The 16,529-nt window shown below is 38.4% G+C and overlaps 1 protein-coding gene across 33 annotated transcripts in view; it reads right to left on the bottom strand.

Annotated features, from left to right (window-relative positions):
• Window positions 1–16,529, bottom strand: part of ptprd (protein tyrosine phosphatase, receptor type D) — a 463,922-nt gene that overhangs the window by 156,599 nt on the left and 290,794 nt on the right. Inside the window, exon 1 of one of the 33 annotated variants that reach the window (XM_023346231.1) lies at window positions 4,810–4,871. The exons of the other annotated variants lie outside the window; for them this stretch is intronic. The gene's annotated coding sequence lies outside the window, so the exon portion shown is untranslated. Of the gene's footprint in view, window positions 1–4,809; window positions 4,872–16,529 lie in introns of those variants that run through there. 33 annotated transcript variants of the gene reach the window in all.

Here is a 16,529-nt window from a genome sequence, read left to right as displayed (position 1 = left end):
TTTCAAATAATTACATCTGCTTTTCAGCTATCAAAACCCCAACATTTAGAATATTAAATTGGACCAATATAAAAAAAAAATATATCATAAATTTAGGAAGGAAAGCTTCAGACTTCACAGTTATTAAGCAGACATATTCTCCTCCACAAGAATTGTTTTAATGAAAAGTTAAGAGAAAGAAAAACTTATGGAAAGAGCAACATAAAATATTACAAAAATGATCCAAAAGTCAAATTCTTTCTCTCCTTAAACATTTCGTATTTTGGTTCAAGAGTGGCATAGTGCAAGGATTTTAGCTTCACATTCTCAAGCCTGTGTATAAAATTTTGTTTTTAATGCATTTGTAAAATGTACGTACAGTATATGCTTCACTATTGTGATCCTCCTTTGCAGGCTCCACAGAAGGCTACAGATTTAATTTCCTGGCTTCCTCCACCCTTGCTTAAAAACAGGGAATCCTAAATGCCTCAGCATGAGCAAATGCCTACCAATCCTCACTGACCCCGTCGACTACACCATCCACAGGACCTCCTCTTGGGTCACATGTCGGCAAACAAGAAAAGCATATTGATTACCCATAAACTCATTAAGAACTAAGAGAAGGAGCTTCTGCAGTGTCACAACAATTTGTTTCTGTCAAAACAAAAGCTCAGCAGCGAGATTGCTTTCGCCGATTTAGTTCACTCTTCCGCCCTTTTGAACTCGGTGTTCGGCAAAACAAGAGATACCTTCATTCAGTGTGGACGGAGTTTGTTACCAGCCAAGTCAGCTCATGTTTCCACCCGTCAGGTGGAAGTACTACGACGAGCTCGTCGACTGTATTCCTGCCAGTGTTCGCCTGCTTTGGGACAGCTGCCATTATTTTGCAAAATGAGCAAATGATAACAGTGTCATATCTGCCGCTCATGTCGTGCATCTGTTATCCCTGGTGTTGGCTGGCAGCTGACCAGAACGTCGCTTTGTATTCTCCCCACATTTCCTGCTTGATCTGCAGTCTACGGTTGTGAAATCTAGCTCTAGATAATTAAATCCAATTTAGGTTTTTCCCTATTAATTCTTATTTCCTCTTATTAAATCTTGCATAAACAACATTCCTTTGTGCCAACTAATTTCCTTTGGAACCCTCACTATTCTAGTTGGAGTCAGAAAAATGCAAACACCCAACATGGACATGAATGTCATATTAATTTGGTGCTTATAATGACTTATTTGAACTGCTGAAGGAACTCTGAAGATCAAAGAATTAGAGTTGTGGAACCATTATTAACAGCTCCAGATGCAATTGGTTTAAACATTTACACGTTAGTGCGAGTTCTTGACATTTACTTAAACAACTTTTGTAGAGGTCTATAGCTACATGGACTTTAAACAAAACCAGTTAGGATTTTGTTTTCCGAGAAGATCGAGATCCTTTAAAGTTCAAACCAATTAACTGGAAATTGCTGATACTCTAGCCCTGTTCCAAAACTAATATGCAGCAACTATTATTGTCAAGGTAAAATACGTTAGAAGCTGTCAGAGGAATTAAAGTTTTATCCACGCGGTCCCGGTGGCACTAGCAGATGACATAAAGTGGTCGGGACTGCACTTCAAATCAAGAGCAACATGGTTGAAACTTGAACAGTGAGGTTCAAACAAAATGATTGCCAACACAGATCAAAAACTGGTTTTTGGATTAATTAAAAGAGAGTCACAAAAGTTCCTGGATTGGCCTTCCCAATCCCTTACCTTGAAAATTCCCAGACTATTACAAAAAGATAGGCCTATTCCAAGAAATTAAATAAGTTAAAGAAACTCTACTAATTCAACTAAGAGGAGGGCTCAAATATCTGCCCATAAATATACCAGGATGGCTAATAAAACTCAAATGGCTATACATATTTATCAGGGGAAGACAATATCTACAGTAAATTCAAACTTATACCTAGTTAATGCTTCTGCAGTCCAATCATTCCAACAAAAACATCAGAAGCTCAACATACAGATTCATTCATATTTGTGCTGTATTAGTTATTTTGTCTACCATCAGACCCCTGATAGAGGAATATTTCCCCTCTGTTTAGGATTCAAGGCGTTACTCCTGCTCAGCATACCATCGACATGCCGCCAAGTTGTTGCCCCCTGTGCACCCGCTGAGCACGTTCCCCTCTCAAGGCGCTGCAAAGGATGTGCCTGAAGATGGAGATAACAACTGAGGACCTGGACAGTTTCTGTTATCGTGGCTCAGCTATTAATAAGATCGCCTCTGTCCCGAGATTTGCTGGACTGCGTTGTTATCGTATTTTGGGGGACAATTTAAAAATGAAACGGCTCTGGAAATGTGGCGCAACTGTGACAAAGAGATGGTGGTGGGTAGGATGGAGTGGAGGGGGCTTAAAAAATGGAAAGAAATGATGGGGCCGTGGGTGTCAGTGTGGGTAATGGAAAATAATGGCCAGCAATTTATAGTTGCCATTCTGACCAGCGCCGAATGTACTGATGCAAGAGATCGAATTTTAATGTCTGCGTTCCATCACTTTGCACAAACTACCGCTGTTTAGGGCCGCTGCCAAACAGTGCATGGATGTATGGATGGAGGTTATCGTTGAGCAGTAATAAACTGGGCAACGCTCTATAAACACTTCCCTTTCTGCTGTGTTTTTGTGATTCATGCGTACGCCAAAGCATGCTAAAGAAACGCAGAACATTAGGCAGATTTGACAGTCATCCCATCTCCACCTGCAGCCATTGTAATATATAAACGAACAAAGGAGAGGAAGGAGGATGCAAATGGAGGCCACCTGCTCTGTGAGGCCAATGGGGAATATGGAAGCCTATCAGTATTTACCCTCATCCGACAAGAGTTCATCTAATCTCTCTTCTCTGCTCGCTCCTCTAGCTGTGCTCCCCCGGTGTAAAACAACTCAGGAGACGAAACAACACATCTAGATGCAGTAGATTCCCAGGGCTCTGTGCTGGATTCGTCCTGTTTGTCCCAGAACAACCAAAGAAATTCTACAATTCTACAGCTTTTACAACTGACTCCAAAACGACCAATAATGAATGATTGATGAATGGACTTCTTAACTGTGTTACAGAAATGCAGTCGTTGATGACATTTGTTTTCAATAAGGAAAAATCTAAACATGTTAAGGATTGGCAGTAAAACCCAAACAGAATTTATCTCCAAATACTGGCAGTGAGTACTTCAAAACTGAAAAATGTCGGTGTTATATTTGATTCTTATTGATGTTAACTCACAAGAAGAGACACAATATTGAGTTTACAAGAACGAGACGGGATGGGATTTTAATATTACTTCAAATATCAATTTTATGCTACAAAAATACCTTCATTCTGCACTCCTATTGATTTTGCCACAAATTCAGCAAACTGACAATCTTTCTTTCTTATCTATTTGAAGCACTATATCCTTAGTATAGTGCTTTAACTATCTGCACTACAACATTTACCATTTCCTGGTTGCTATTGACAGGATACACTGTGAATGTAATGTTGAACAGATTTTAAGATTCTTAATTTTGGTTTCTACCAGCTGACCTAGTCTTACATATAGAAAGATTCTCTATTAAACAAAAGCAAAACCAGTATAACCCTATGCAACTGGAATAATAGAGAATGTTGGTCCATTTAAAAGCAAAAATGTATTTAGTCTAACTTATAAAGTTTATTTTGACGACCAATGTTTTAACATGTTGTACAAAATCTTTAGTTTGTTGCATCTGTTTAGGTATGATATTACTTTTACTTAAACTTAGTTTTAAATTGTGATATTTCACATTTTAACATGACTTTTTAGTTTATTGTATTTCGTTTATCCATTAGTATTTTTTACTTATTCTTATGATATATAATTCTTGTGTTATCCACAACACAAAATGTGTTAATTAGTTCTTTGACCTCCTCACAATACAATCACTGTTTAAATTTAACTGCAGATCAGTTTGTCCAATCACACATTCATAACCTCATTTAATTATTTTATTCTTCTTTTTCTTATCTGCAGACAAACAGTTTCAGCTGTTTTGTATCAGTTTATTTTGCTTGACAGACATGTTGGACAATTATAGAGATAAATTATCATAAACATATTCAAATCCCTGGTAGTATTGGATTAGACATTTGTTATGAAGATTTCAAATAACACCTTACACCCATTTTGATTTCTGTTTGGGTGATCAAAATGAGACACCTATAGTGATCAAACCAAAACAACAGTGAGCAAACTCCAGTTATTAGATATTTCTTATTGTCGTCACATGCCAACTTCTTCCAACCATTGGTCAGTTGTCGAGGAAGGTATAGACTGACTCATTTTCTGGATGAAACTTTTCTTTAAGCAGATGGCTACGTAACATGTACAAAGTCAATTACCAGAAAAAATTAAAAATGTTTCGAACACTGCTACCAAACCAGTAACTGACCTCATCTAGTCTCAACCAGCAACTACAGAGGTAGAGCGAGAAATAATAGGAAGGTCATCAGGAAGCAGAGATGTTAAAAGATTGTGTTCTTCAATTTAGCTCCATACAGACTGTAAATAGCTGCAATAGATGGATGGATAGAGGAGCTTCATGACTAACTGTGGGAACTGCCGTCATGAGAAACTGTGATCTGGCTCTCTTTATATCGTGTAAATGTGAGCGCAGCACAGCTTGACTGAACAGGAAAATGGCTTGTGATGAATGCCATTCAAACAAAAACAGAAAGAAAAAAAAGCATCTAAACAGCAGGTCTGCAATGAAATACAGAAATTACAGATCAGCTGTGACTCATGCTCCTCGGTGTTGGGTTTTTTATTAAACTCACTCATTAAGATCAGACCGCATTGTCAGTTTCCTCGGCTCCGAGCGCAAACAGCAAATAACCACCTATAGGGCACAAGAGGCAGAAATCAGCCGCATACAATTTTTTCTTTCTACGCCGAGTCGTTTTCAGCGTTTCACTCCTGACGTCAGGCCTCTTAATGAAGACGGTGGAGCCTTTTTCTCTGCGCAGCCAGTCTAAAGATTTTATTTCACTGCTTCCACAGCTTGCCTTATTTCACTGCGGCTTAATGAGAGTCGTTTGGAATAATAGGCTTCCATTGAACGGAAGGCATCTGCATCCACACAGCCCTAAATGAGTGAGCTAATTTACAAAGATAATCACCTCTCCTGCTGTGCTTTTATGCAGAGATGCTGTAGATTTTTACCCTTGGATTTAATGAAGTCAGAAATTAAATTCAGTCCTCTGGTAAAATGCCAAAAGTGTCACTAAAAATGTGTCTATAGGTCATAAAAGTAAGTGTTATCTGCACAGACATGGCACCTAATTCAGGGATTTAGGGTGTTTTCTTAAAAAAACAAAGGTATTTTAAAAAGATTAAGGTTTTTAAATCAAGTTTTACCATACTCTCCGCAGCTATTACCACCCCAGGTAAGGATGTGTAAAATAAATCTTTTGGGCTTCTTTTTTATTCCAGCAGAATGAAGTCATACGGAAAACGTTTAATTTGACCACATTTATTGAGAGTGGGTAATTATTTTCAACAAAATCACTGGTGTCATAACTATTGGAACTCATAAAAATGGCTATAAAGTAAATGTATTTGAAGAATATGTGTAATTTAATCTATAGCAGACCAGAGTATTGAGGCGATGCAAACTATAATATAAGGAGGTATAAGAACAGCACTGAAAATGTTATCATTTTATTACTGTATAAGTGTCATAACACCGTGTGTGACAGAGCACATTTTAACCATTCTTAGCATCTTTTAACATGACTAGCTTTGTCAGCCTAAAGAAAAACTATTTTCCCTTAAAGTTTTACCTCCGAAAGGATAACTGCTCAGTGACAGAGGTTGAGAGGTTGTAAGCTCGAAATAAAATAAACAGTACAACTTTCCAGCACTCGGTCATGTTACCCGCTAAAAGACTTGCTCTTTCTCGCTTTCCCACAGCCTCAATAAAGACCACAAACATGTTTCAACATCTTGCAGAGAAAAAACAGATTCCTTTCAAATAGTTTCTCACACCTCTGTGATTACAGTAACATCATTTTGAATCCTCATATTACCATCACGTCATCATGAACATGATTCGTCAAATATTTCCTGGTTTGTCCTCTAAACTGTTATTGCATAGATATTAAAGATACTAAAAAAGATCTTGTAAAAAGGGGACAAAAGCACTCACTCAGTGTATTTTTCAAAATTCTACAGCCATAAAAGCTGCAATAAATCCATATATCCTGTATTCAATTCTGTATTCATGTAACTGATTGGAAAATTATTGGATTCTTGAGTTTCTGAGGAGCCAGGCACTCAGGCCAAATCAAACAGCAAATTGTCAGATGCTGGTTCACATCTAATTTCTCAAAATCTCTTTAGGAACTTTTCATCAATAATTTATAAATTCTTGTTTTCCAGCAGTTATGATATGGAACGATATTTCACTTTTAACTTATGTAAGTCACTCTTCAAAATAGGCTGAACAAAACTTGCAACTCAACGAGTAAAGCAGATGTATGTTGATCTTCTTAAATAAGACTGATAGCCACTTGCTTGTTGCTTATTTAAATCTACAGTCATAGCAATGATTGAACAACACATATCTACTAAAACCTATATAACTTTATTATATCAAATTGTGCAAGAACATGCTAGAAATTTAATTTCTTAGATTACCTTAGATTACAAGAATAATGTTCTTTAGTTGTGCTGTTGACAAATCTTTTAGCTCTTAATAAATGATCATTAAACCTATAAAACTGCACATAAATACTTTAAGTAGCAGTCATTCAGTACTACAAAGAAAATTTTAAGTCTGACTTAAACATTTGTGCAAATGCAGCAACATGAAAATAACTACCAACACTTTTTTGCCTCCCCAAGAGAAAACAATGAGATTTCTTTGAATGTTGAGGTAATGACGTCCGAGGCACAGTTAAAGATTGAAGATTAAACTCTTGTGCCTCCCCCTTTCCTTTCTTTCTCCCTCCTGTTCTTTCCCAGCCAGTGTGTGCGTGAGCGTTTTTCCGCGGATGACACAAAAGCTGGGGCGTCATGCAGTCACTGCAGATGGTAGATATGAGAACGAAGGGAGAGAGAGAAATAAAAAAACAAAACACGAAAGCATACGGGAAGGGAGGGAGAATCTCTTCTGAAACGACATGGACCATTCTGACAGAGTGAAGCTCTGTCCTGTCAGAACAAATGGGAAAGGTCACACACTGACAGTGTGGTAATGTCCCATTCAATGAACTACACTCTCTGTTATTTAACTTCCCACTTTGGAGTCAGCTAACTTGTCTTAAAAAAAAAAAAAAATGTCATGCCCTTTTATTTCTGTAAAGGTTGCTCTGGAGACAGCCACAAGCAAAAAGAGGGCGAGCTGTTTATCTACGCTTTCCCCGTTTTTCTGTTTTAAGCACTTGGACTTGGTGCAAAACTGTCAGTAATTTGGCAACATTTACAGTACCGCCACCCTTCGCAGCTCCATTGGAGTGGCTGTTAAAAAATAAAATGTACACAATATGAAAGAAGCAGCAGCAGAGGTTAATTCCTTGCAGTGATATGCAGGCTGGCAGTCCAAGCGGAGGAGCAGGATGAGAACAAGGCTAGCTGCTAGCTTTGTCCGTAGATTATCACAATGGATGGCCGGGACGGTGTCCAAATAAACGGCAGAGGGTGGGAAGATGGAAAAGAAGGGATTACATTGTAATGTGTTTTCATGGCTACCAAATGAACCCTCGTATCGACTGTGACACAGCACTGAGGACACACACACACACTCTTCCAGGACTGTCACAAGAATAAAAAGCAGCCGTAGCATAAAGGAAAATTCATTTGAATATTAAAGCTCGAGGGCCACATCCAGCTTTGGCAGCTAAAATGTCATCCAGATGAATATTATTAATTTTTCAAAAGTGCATTAACTGTCTCATTGGTTTAATAATTCTACAATTAAGGGTGTTGAAAATGACACCTTCCTCTCATAGACCGGAGGCAACCCATCAAAATATGGATGTTTGCAGTTAATTTCTCATTTCAAAGTCTGCATAAATCTCAGTTTCAGCGGCAAACATTGCAGAACGTTTATTTTTACTTCAAGTTTTCTCTCTGATCCTCATCTCAGTTTCAGTACCAGCCATCTTGAACTTTTTTTTTCAACTTCCATTTCATTCATATCAAAGTTTTTAAAACCCTTTTCTTAACCTGGGAAACTGGGCTCATGTTTAATTGCAGGAATTCATGATGTAATCTAATAAGCATGTAATATTAAACTCAGAGAGATGGGAGTGAAGCAACAAAAAGGAGGAGGGCAGCGAAAAGCATTCCTATTCCCGTACAAATTCTCCTTTTCTCACAGTTTAACCCAAGCATACAAAATGATGTGATGGTGTCCAGTTGCAAGAAGGTCTAAAACACTCCTGGAATGTTTCTTTAGGGTACATAGTCATGAGAGAAAACATGCGGAGACAAGGTAGGTGGAGGCAGGGTTGGGATCTAGGATTACAATGCACTGCACCTGACATCGACTTCCCCTTGACCGCAAGACGAATTTGATGGAAATAGTTTCAACAAGAGGTCACAGAAGTTCTCATAATTGTGCTCGGATGTAGGCTTTAAATAATCTTAAAAGTAAATTCTTTAAAGCTCAGCTAGGGATGTCTAGGGATTCCTTTTTTCCCCTTGTATTATTGTAAGTGTGGGTTAATCTGTGTCAGCAACTCAAGCCCCTAAACCGTGAATGTTAGACTAAAACATAAGTTTTAGATAAAAGGCAAGATACATAATCCAATTATAAAATCAATGCAAAAAATCGTTATTGTTTTGTAAGATTCAGAACTATAATTTAATCAATGAAAGAAGGAATAATATGAAAATTAAAATATTTATACTACGATTTTTTTCCGATGCCGAGCCATAAATCTAAAATTTACATTTTTTCCAGTTTTCAAAACTACTTAAAAAAAACAAAAAAAACAAACCTTTCTTTGATGTCTTAAAGTCCTTTTAATGAGATGTCTGAGACATCAAAGTTTTGTCCATTGTGCAGAGCATCAAAAGTAAAGGAGTTATGCGCCTCCTGTTGCTCCCTTGCAACAAGGACACCATTTTGCTGCTCATAGTTATAATACTGATTAACTAGCTTTTACAGTTTGGTAACTTGTGATAGTCTAATAAAAAGAATGGTAAGTAAACTAGATAAATGAATCTATTCATCTGTGTTTCAAAATCAAAACACTACATGATACAAATTAAAATATGTATCATGTAGTACAAACCTGTAAAGAAGTGATCTCTATGGACATCCAGTGTTTGGATGGATAAAGTCAAACAACAATTGTTTTCATAAAACATTGTAATCCAATATACTCTGTCATTTATTGTACATCTTTCTCATGTTGGAAAGTTAAATACAAATATAGGCCTCTAAGTACCAACACAAACAGGGGTTGGTTTTAGGGGTGTGGATTTTATCATCACTTTAATTTTAGGCAGGTACTATTCATTTAAGTGTGATTTTGACCACTAGATAGCAGCACAACCTACGCACTTGACCTTCAAACAGCTTCAGCCTCCTTCATAAATCATTTACTACCGTCGTAAATCTTCACATTGAATTTATCATGACGTCGATCCTTGGTATATATGGAGACATGAATAACTTTGTGACTTCATGCGGATTTGTATGTAAAGCATTTTTATGTGGTCTGTAACTTGGTTCTATATCCGCCATTCTGCATGAACTTCATATTAGCGTAACTTAAGTCTGCTCAACAACTCTGGCTAAAACCGACACTCTATGTTTAACCGCTGCCATCTTCCCTCCCAGCAGATTTACGAATCTCCACGGCCAAATATAGTTAATTGCTCCTTGGGACTGTAAATGTTGCCAGAATCCCAACTCTGTATTTAATGATCAGCATTAGGTCATTTATTTGTAAATAACCATTCTACATGAATGGTTGTGTTGGAATATACACATCTAAAGATATTGAAGCTATAAATACATAGTGGAGGTGTGAAGGGGTCATGTATGGCATATTCTTTTGGCCTGCCTAAATATAAACAAGTCCCATCTGCATAGTGTTAACTGTAACAGGGTGATGCAACTCTAAGAAACCCCTCTGAAATAGTTCCTAAAATATACATGAAAAGGGATGTGCCAGATGTACCCGGTCTTCTCTGACTGAAGACCCAAACACAATCTTCAATCATCATCCTTAAAATATCTCGACATTGTAATGAAAATGGAAAAAATAAAAATAACAAAAAGACTTGAGGTGTCAGCATTGCTAGTGTGCCCAAATCAGCAAATGTTTCTATTCTTGTGTAAAATGAAATGTTTCTTTGCAGGTTTTGGCAGGTTGGCGGAAGAGACGGGACAAAAAAAGCTGCAGCTCACATTAATGTCTAATACTCACTCATTACTTTCCCACACAGAGCTATGTTCCCCCTGGGCAAACATTTGCTTTGCAAAACGCATGCATGAAATTCTTGAGACCAGGCTCCCCCATGAGACTCTAAATAATAGATTACCAGCACAGCATCCAGTCGGCACTATAACTTCAGCCCCAACTGTCTGGCCTCATTAGCGTGGGAAGCGTAAAAGATAGCCGGATGCCAGTCCAGGTGAAGGCGCTCATCTCTGGCCTTTGGCACCCTTAAAGAGAATATACGGCGACTCTCTTTGTGCCGTTCATCCTGTAATCCACAATTGCGCAGCTGAGCTTCCGGAGGCAAATGAATCGTACCAAACAGCAAATAAGGGGGGAGGGAGTTGAGTGAGAAAGTTGCACTACGAGGCACCGACAACAAAGAAAGGAGTTCAAACATGGCAAATTCATACGTGAGCAGTAAAAGATGGCTTGGTTTGGGCTGCATGGGCACAACCAAAGGTGACCTAAGCCATTTTCATCCCCGATTGTTCCCACTTCTCCCCTTTCTAACTGCTCCCTCCCTCCACACTTCCTTTTTTTTTTCGCCCCCTCCCACTGAAGCTCAGTCTTTCTCGCCCTCTCTCCCCATGTCTTCTTCCAAATGGCAGTCATTATACCGGACATGAAAAGTCATTTTAGTTCCGCCTGGCTTCTTCAAAGCGACTCGCTATAATTGCTGATTGAGTGGAGAGAGAATGCCGGGGTTAGGCAGAATTTAAACATTGACTCCTAACCTTGCAGCAATCTGGAAATTTAATTTTGATTTATACAAAGGGGTGGGAGAACATAGGAGGAATAAAGAGGAGAATATATTTACACCAGATTGATGCTAAATCGGTCCACATATGCTGTAGTCCCAACTTTACGTCTAAATTTAAACATGTCCCTTTGAACATTTGAAGGGACAGCTTGCTTCAATTCTGGCGCGACTTCAGGAAAACACTTCCAAATTATGAAAAATTCGTCCCCTATTAAATGCATTCCTCAGTCGTGAAATTGCTACGAGGCAATGTCACTGCACTTTATAATAGAATTCTTTCCCCTTTGTCAATTCCAATACGAGTTTGGGGAAAATTTTTAAAAATGGACACCAAATGCAAATCTTGAGCTTTGTTTAAAATAATCCTCATTTCGTTCTAGGTTCTGTGCATGCCAATGACAAAAAACGCTATGCAACTGGTCACAAACGTATTCACATGTTGAACTTGAGCTACAGGTATTCTGGATTATTTGTCTGCCAGCTTTACACATCTACAACATAAAATTCTTAAGACGACTGAGTGACTTATGCCACATCATATGCATTGATTTAAGCTATGTCATTGTAGCACTGACTGTTATGTTTAGGCTATTTGTCCTGCTGGAAGGTAAAACTTGCTCATTAGTGTCATATAATCAAAACAAAGAGCTGCTGCAAGTTTTGAGCTCTGCCAAGATGGTGAGAACATCCAGGAAAAAACATGAGCCACCCTCTCAAGTCTACATACAGAGTTGTCTAGTGGTACTTTCCCCATTAGGCAGACGGACAGGAATGCAGAAGGATGCCACATGCTACCTATTTTAAAGCTACAAGCTAACACTACCACACTGATATTTGAAAAGGTCAAATTCATGTATTTGTAGCAGTGAAGCAGAAAATTCGCAGACGACGCAAGGTAACGCTAAATGTTTAAATATTAGCTTCACAGACACATAAGGCCCAGTGTTGGGGTTCTGTCTGTCTGAGATGCACTTCAAAGCTGCAAATTTCAGAATCCCACAATTCTGTTCTATGGCATGAGTTTAACGCAGGACACTGTTAATCAGTTGACAGCTCAGTGGGCTGTGAAATAATGAAGAAATAAAAACCAGAGCAAGCTACCCTGCTGCCTCTCTTGTTGATATTGTGATAAATTAGCAGAAATATAGAAATCGTACATGGTTGCTCCTGAATACGTTTTCATGGAGCAGATTTCTGTTTTCACCGTGGAAAACATGTTTTGAAACCTCCAGATCCATGTTTGTTTTGAAATTCTATTTGTTTTGCTAGATGTTTCTTTGTCTGAAAGTTTTAACTTTGTATTAAAAGCAAATTGATAAACAAGTGGAAGCCCAGATTGGCCCAATAAAGCTAAACAGTTGGAATAAAATACAAATAATTTCAATATTAAAATCAATCTATCTAGCTAGCTAGCCCTGTCACACATACATACACGGTTGTAAAATAGTGTAATAGTTTGATGTGTGTGTGTGTATGAAACTCTCTGTTTATTTGTAGCCACCAGTCTGGCCAGGCCTGTCTTTGGACTTATCTCTTGCAGCCTTGTATTTGGCACAGCAGGAAGTGTAATTGTTCTTGGAACGAGGCTATCAACCAAAGCCTCCATTTTTGACTTCTTGCTTTGAAGACCTTCATAACACCCTTCTTTTTTTCCCCCTTTCTCCTACCTCTTAGGCTCTAATTGCAAAGTGCCTCTGCACAAAAGTGTTTTAGTAAGTCATTCACCGTCGATGGAGAATGGGGTAGATGGTTTGAAAATAAAAAAAACATAGTAGACTCTCCTCACCGTCCATTTCAACTAGCAAAAGCCCCCACCCGTCCCTTTTCCAGTCCATGAAACGTAGCTCTCACGTAGTCTCTGGCGAGCAGAAACAAATTCTGAAAACTGTCATACTTTAATTGAAATTCCATCACTTGTGTGGCTGCCATTGTGGAATAATTTGATAAAGCTGTGTGACATGAATGCACAGAGCTACCCGCCACTTTCATTTCTTTCCCCTGCTTTTAGTTCCTCATTTAGCTGGTTATTCAGATGAACCTCACCCAATTCTACCCTCAGCCTTTTTTTAAAAAAAAATTAAGATGATGGAAGATGAGACAATGAAGAGGACATAAAATGAAATACCATTTTGGGATTAGATCGGACTATCACCTTCGTTCTTGCATTGTTTTATCCACAATTATAATTGCATAATTAAAATCCTTCTTATTTACCCAAGACCAAACTTTTTCAGTGCCCTGAGAGTTGCTATTGTGGGACAATCCAAAAAATGAGAGGAGTCAATAAAAGAATTAGAGCCCAGTGCCACTGACCCTGATCCAAATCCATACCAGCATACTTGCTCTCTTGCTTATGTCTTCACAACTGGCTACAGGAATTTAGACTCCATCATATGGTCTGAAACCTAATCAGTGACCAATGGGACAGCTGGGACAAAAAAAAGTGGTCCTCTCTGCTTGCTTCCTTGGCTACACAAGACCTGGAGACAGACCCTAAGGACTGACACTTGGGCTTCATAATGTAACATGTATGGATGGAAGATTTCACAGATGTTGATGCATGTTATGCAGTGAAAATTTAGAGCATTTTTACAAACTTTTAAGGAAAAAAATATCTTTACCAGAGTTTTAGGGCTTCTCAACTTTTCTAAGCCATAAAAAAGTTTATACATGTTATACATGTATACAACGATCTGGTTTTAAATATGGAACCAAAGTAGACAGGTGAACTGGATGGATGGACGGATGGACGGATGGACGGATGGACGGACGAACACTGAAGGCTGGAGAGGTTATTGGATTTATATATATATATATATATATATATATATATATATATATATGAATACAATGATTATTGTTGGATGGAAAAATGAATGGTCAGATGGCTGAATTAGATAAACAGTGGGAACATTGAATTAAGTCTGAATTTACAAGTACTTAATTCTCCATTTTTCCGTATTTGTCTAGGTCTGGAAAAACAAAACAAGTTCCATTCTCTTCTACATGCTTTCAGACTGCAGGACCACCTGAATGTATAGCTCGAGATGTTTTCTTAAAATGATATTATTCAAACATCAACAATGAAGACAAAAGTTTCACATAAGAAACAAGGCCAAGATCGAGTTCAGCCGCAACCTTCTGTTTCTTTCACTGCCCATAATATTTACGCCTCAGCTTTTTTGCCCCGACAGGGTGATGGACAGTAGAGGTTATTTTTGCCTGGGCGTGAAAATAGGCTTTTTATTATTCCAGCCCAGTGGCAACTTGAATATCAATAATAAAAAAGAGCTGCTCACTGTTCCCTCTATGTGTAAAACCAATGCCCCGTAGCGGTGGTTTTTATCAAGCAACCCACCCTTGACGCTAGTTATGCAGTACTAGAGGTTACGGGAGGAAATGCTTGCCAAGTAAATAAATGAGTGAAGCGATTGAACAGAGGATGGGGGAAAACACAGCAGGACCCGGTGCCAAAGTGAACCAAGGGTAAAGTCATGATCACTTCATTATGCCGCGGCGCAGCTCGGTGTTGTGCGAAATCAAACTGCTTTTTCATTTGTCACATTGCATCAGGTTTGGTCCCGGTGAGGTGGGTTTTGTAGTTGGTGGGAGCCCCGCCAGCCCAAACCGCAAAGTCAAGGCAAAAACATCATCTTATTAACCAGAGGAAACTTGACTACATAAGCTCATTCATTAGTACACACGCCTTGTTATCCCTCAATACAGCAGCTAGCAGTCATATTCATCTCCTACATCCAGTCAACCACCCACCCTGCCAAAGAGCGAGTTGGACTGCCATTCAGTAGAAAGCTGTTGAGGGCTACTGCTGGTGCAAAATAAAATAGGATACACCCACTGGATTATAGAGGCCAGGCAGTGAAAGGGGTAGGAGGTGCGGGTGGGTGGGTGGGTGGGGGTGGGGGTTGATTGCTAACAGACCTATTGGCACTCCATCCCCTCCACTTCCAACGCAACGGCGCCTGATAATTGTGGCCTCAGTGTTTGCGTATCCATTTATGTAATGTAAGTGTTGATTTCTCATTCCAACACTTGTAATGGGGGGACCTGGCCTTGAAATTCCTAAAGCAGTGCTCACAAACACACTCTAAAGGACAAAAAAAAAAAAAAAAAAAAAGAAGTAATTTCTCTGGCCTTTTTTTCCTTTTCATATTTTCTATTTCTCTGTCCTCTACACTTGAAAGTAAACCAGTGAGTCAGAGCCACTTGGCTGTGCTGCTGAGACAATGGGGCTGTGAGGTGCAGGCACGCTTGGTTGTAAAGAGAGGTCGGCTTTGCTCCTGAGAGGCACACAAGTGTAAAAATAATATGTAAAAACACGCTTTCAGAAGTTAACCAATAAAATGTAACAAGTTGTCTACATGTATTTAATGAAAATATAATTAGGTTATTGCTAAGTAAAAACAACAATATGCAACTATGACATCAACAGATTTCAAACACAAAAACCTACACAACTAAATTATTTACATATTATCTAATTATGTTTGCTAGTTTTGTCTTAAAGCATAAAACATTAGTGGAAAAAAAAAAACTATGACTCTATTCCACCACGGCAGCGTATTGGGCTTTTGGACTAACTGAAATTGGTTCCAAACTTTTAAAATGTACTTTTATTAGGCAACATGTAAACCTTTTCCCTGATTTGATGTTCAGGACTAACACAAATGATCATTGCCCCAGGGTTAAGAAGCATGGCTTGATAGTGTGACCTAAACTTACTAGTAAATTGGGCTCAACTAGACTAAGCTAGTTAAACCTGGGATTCTTGCCAATAAAATGTGTCATTAGCAACAACTGCCACAGAGCTTAGAGGCTTTGTTTGTTAGCAAAGTTAGAATTAGAACTGTTACTCAACTACTTAAAGTTGGAAACATTGTTTTATAATCTGTTCTAACAAGAAGGCCTGTAAACAGTCTCCCAGTCAACCTCAGCTAATGTGTGCCATTCAAAAGCAACGACTACAACAGGGTTAAAGACTCCAGATTAATACCAAGTTTGACTTTAGCATTTTAGGGCTATTTCTAAACTACCTACTAGTTATTGAACATATTCTCAAAAATAATTTGGCTCTGCTTTGTTATAAGAACTTTCTTTTTTTCTAGAATTTAACCAGTACATCCAATATGTTTACAAACTAAAATCTCTCGCTTATATTTAAATTGTAATAGTTTATCACTCTCAAAAATTGTTTTCTCTTCTAGGTGCTGTATGAAAAAGCGGACTGGGGGATGAGGAGGGTGTTAATGGAATCACAATGAGGTACAAGCATAAAAACGTACAGGTAGGACATTTCCTTTCAAACACATATGTTTTGTTT

Source organism: Xiphophorus maculatus, chromosome 14 (assembly GCF_002775205.1).
Source record: "Xiphophorus maculatus strain JP 163 A chromosome 14, X_maculatus-5.0-male, whole genome shotgun sequence".
Classification (NCBI taxonomy): domain Eukaryota; kingdom Metazoa; phylum Chordata; class Actinopteri; order Cyprinodontiformes; family Poeciliidae; genus Xiphophorus; species Xiphophorus maculatus.
Note: the sequence above shows the minus strand (reverse complement) of the source record. Positions and strands in the feature narration are given on the sequence as shown.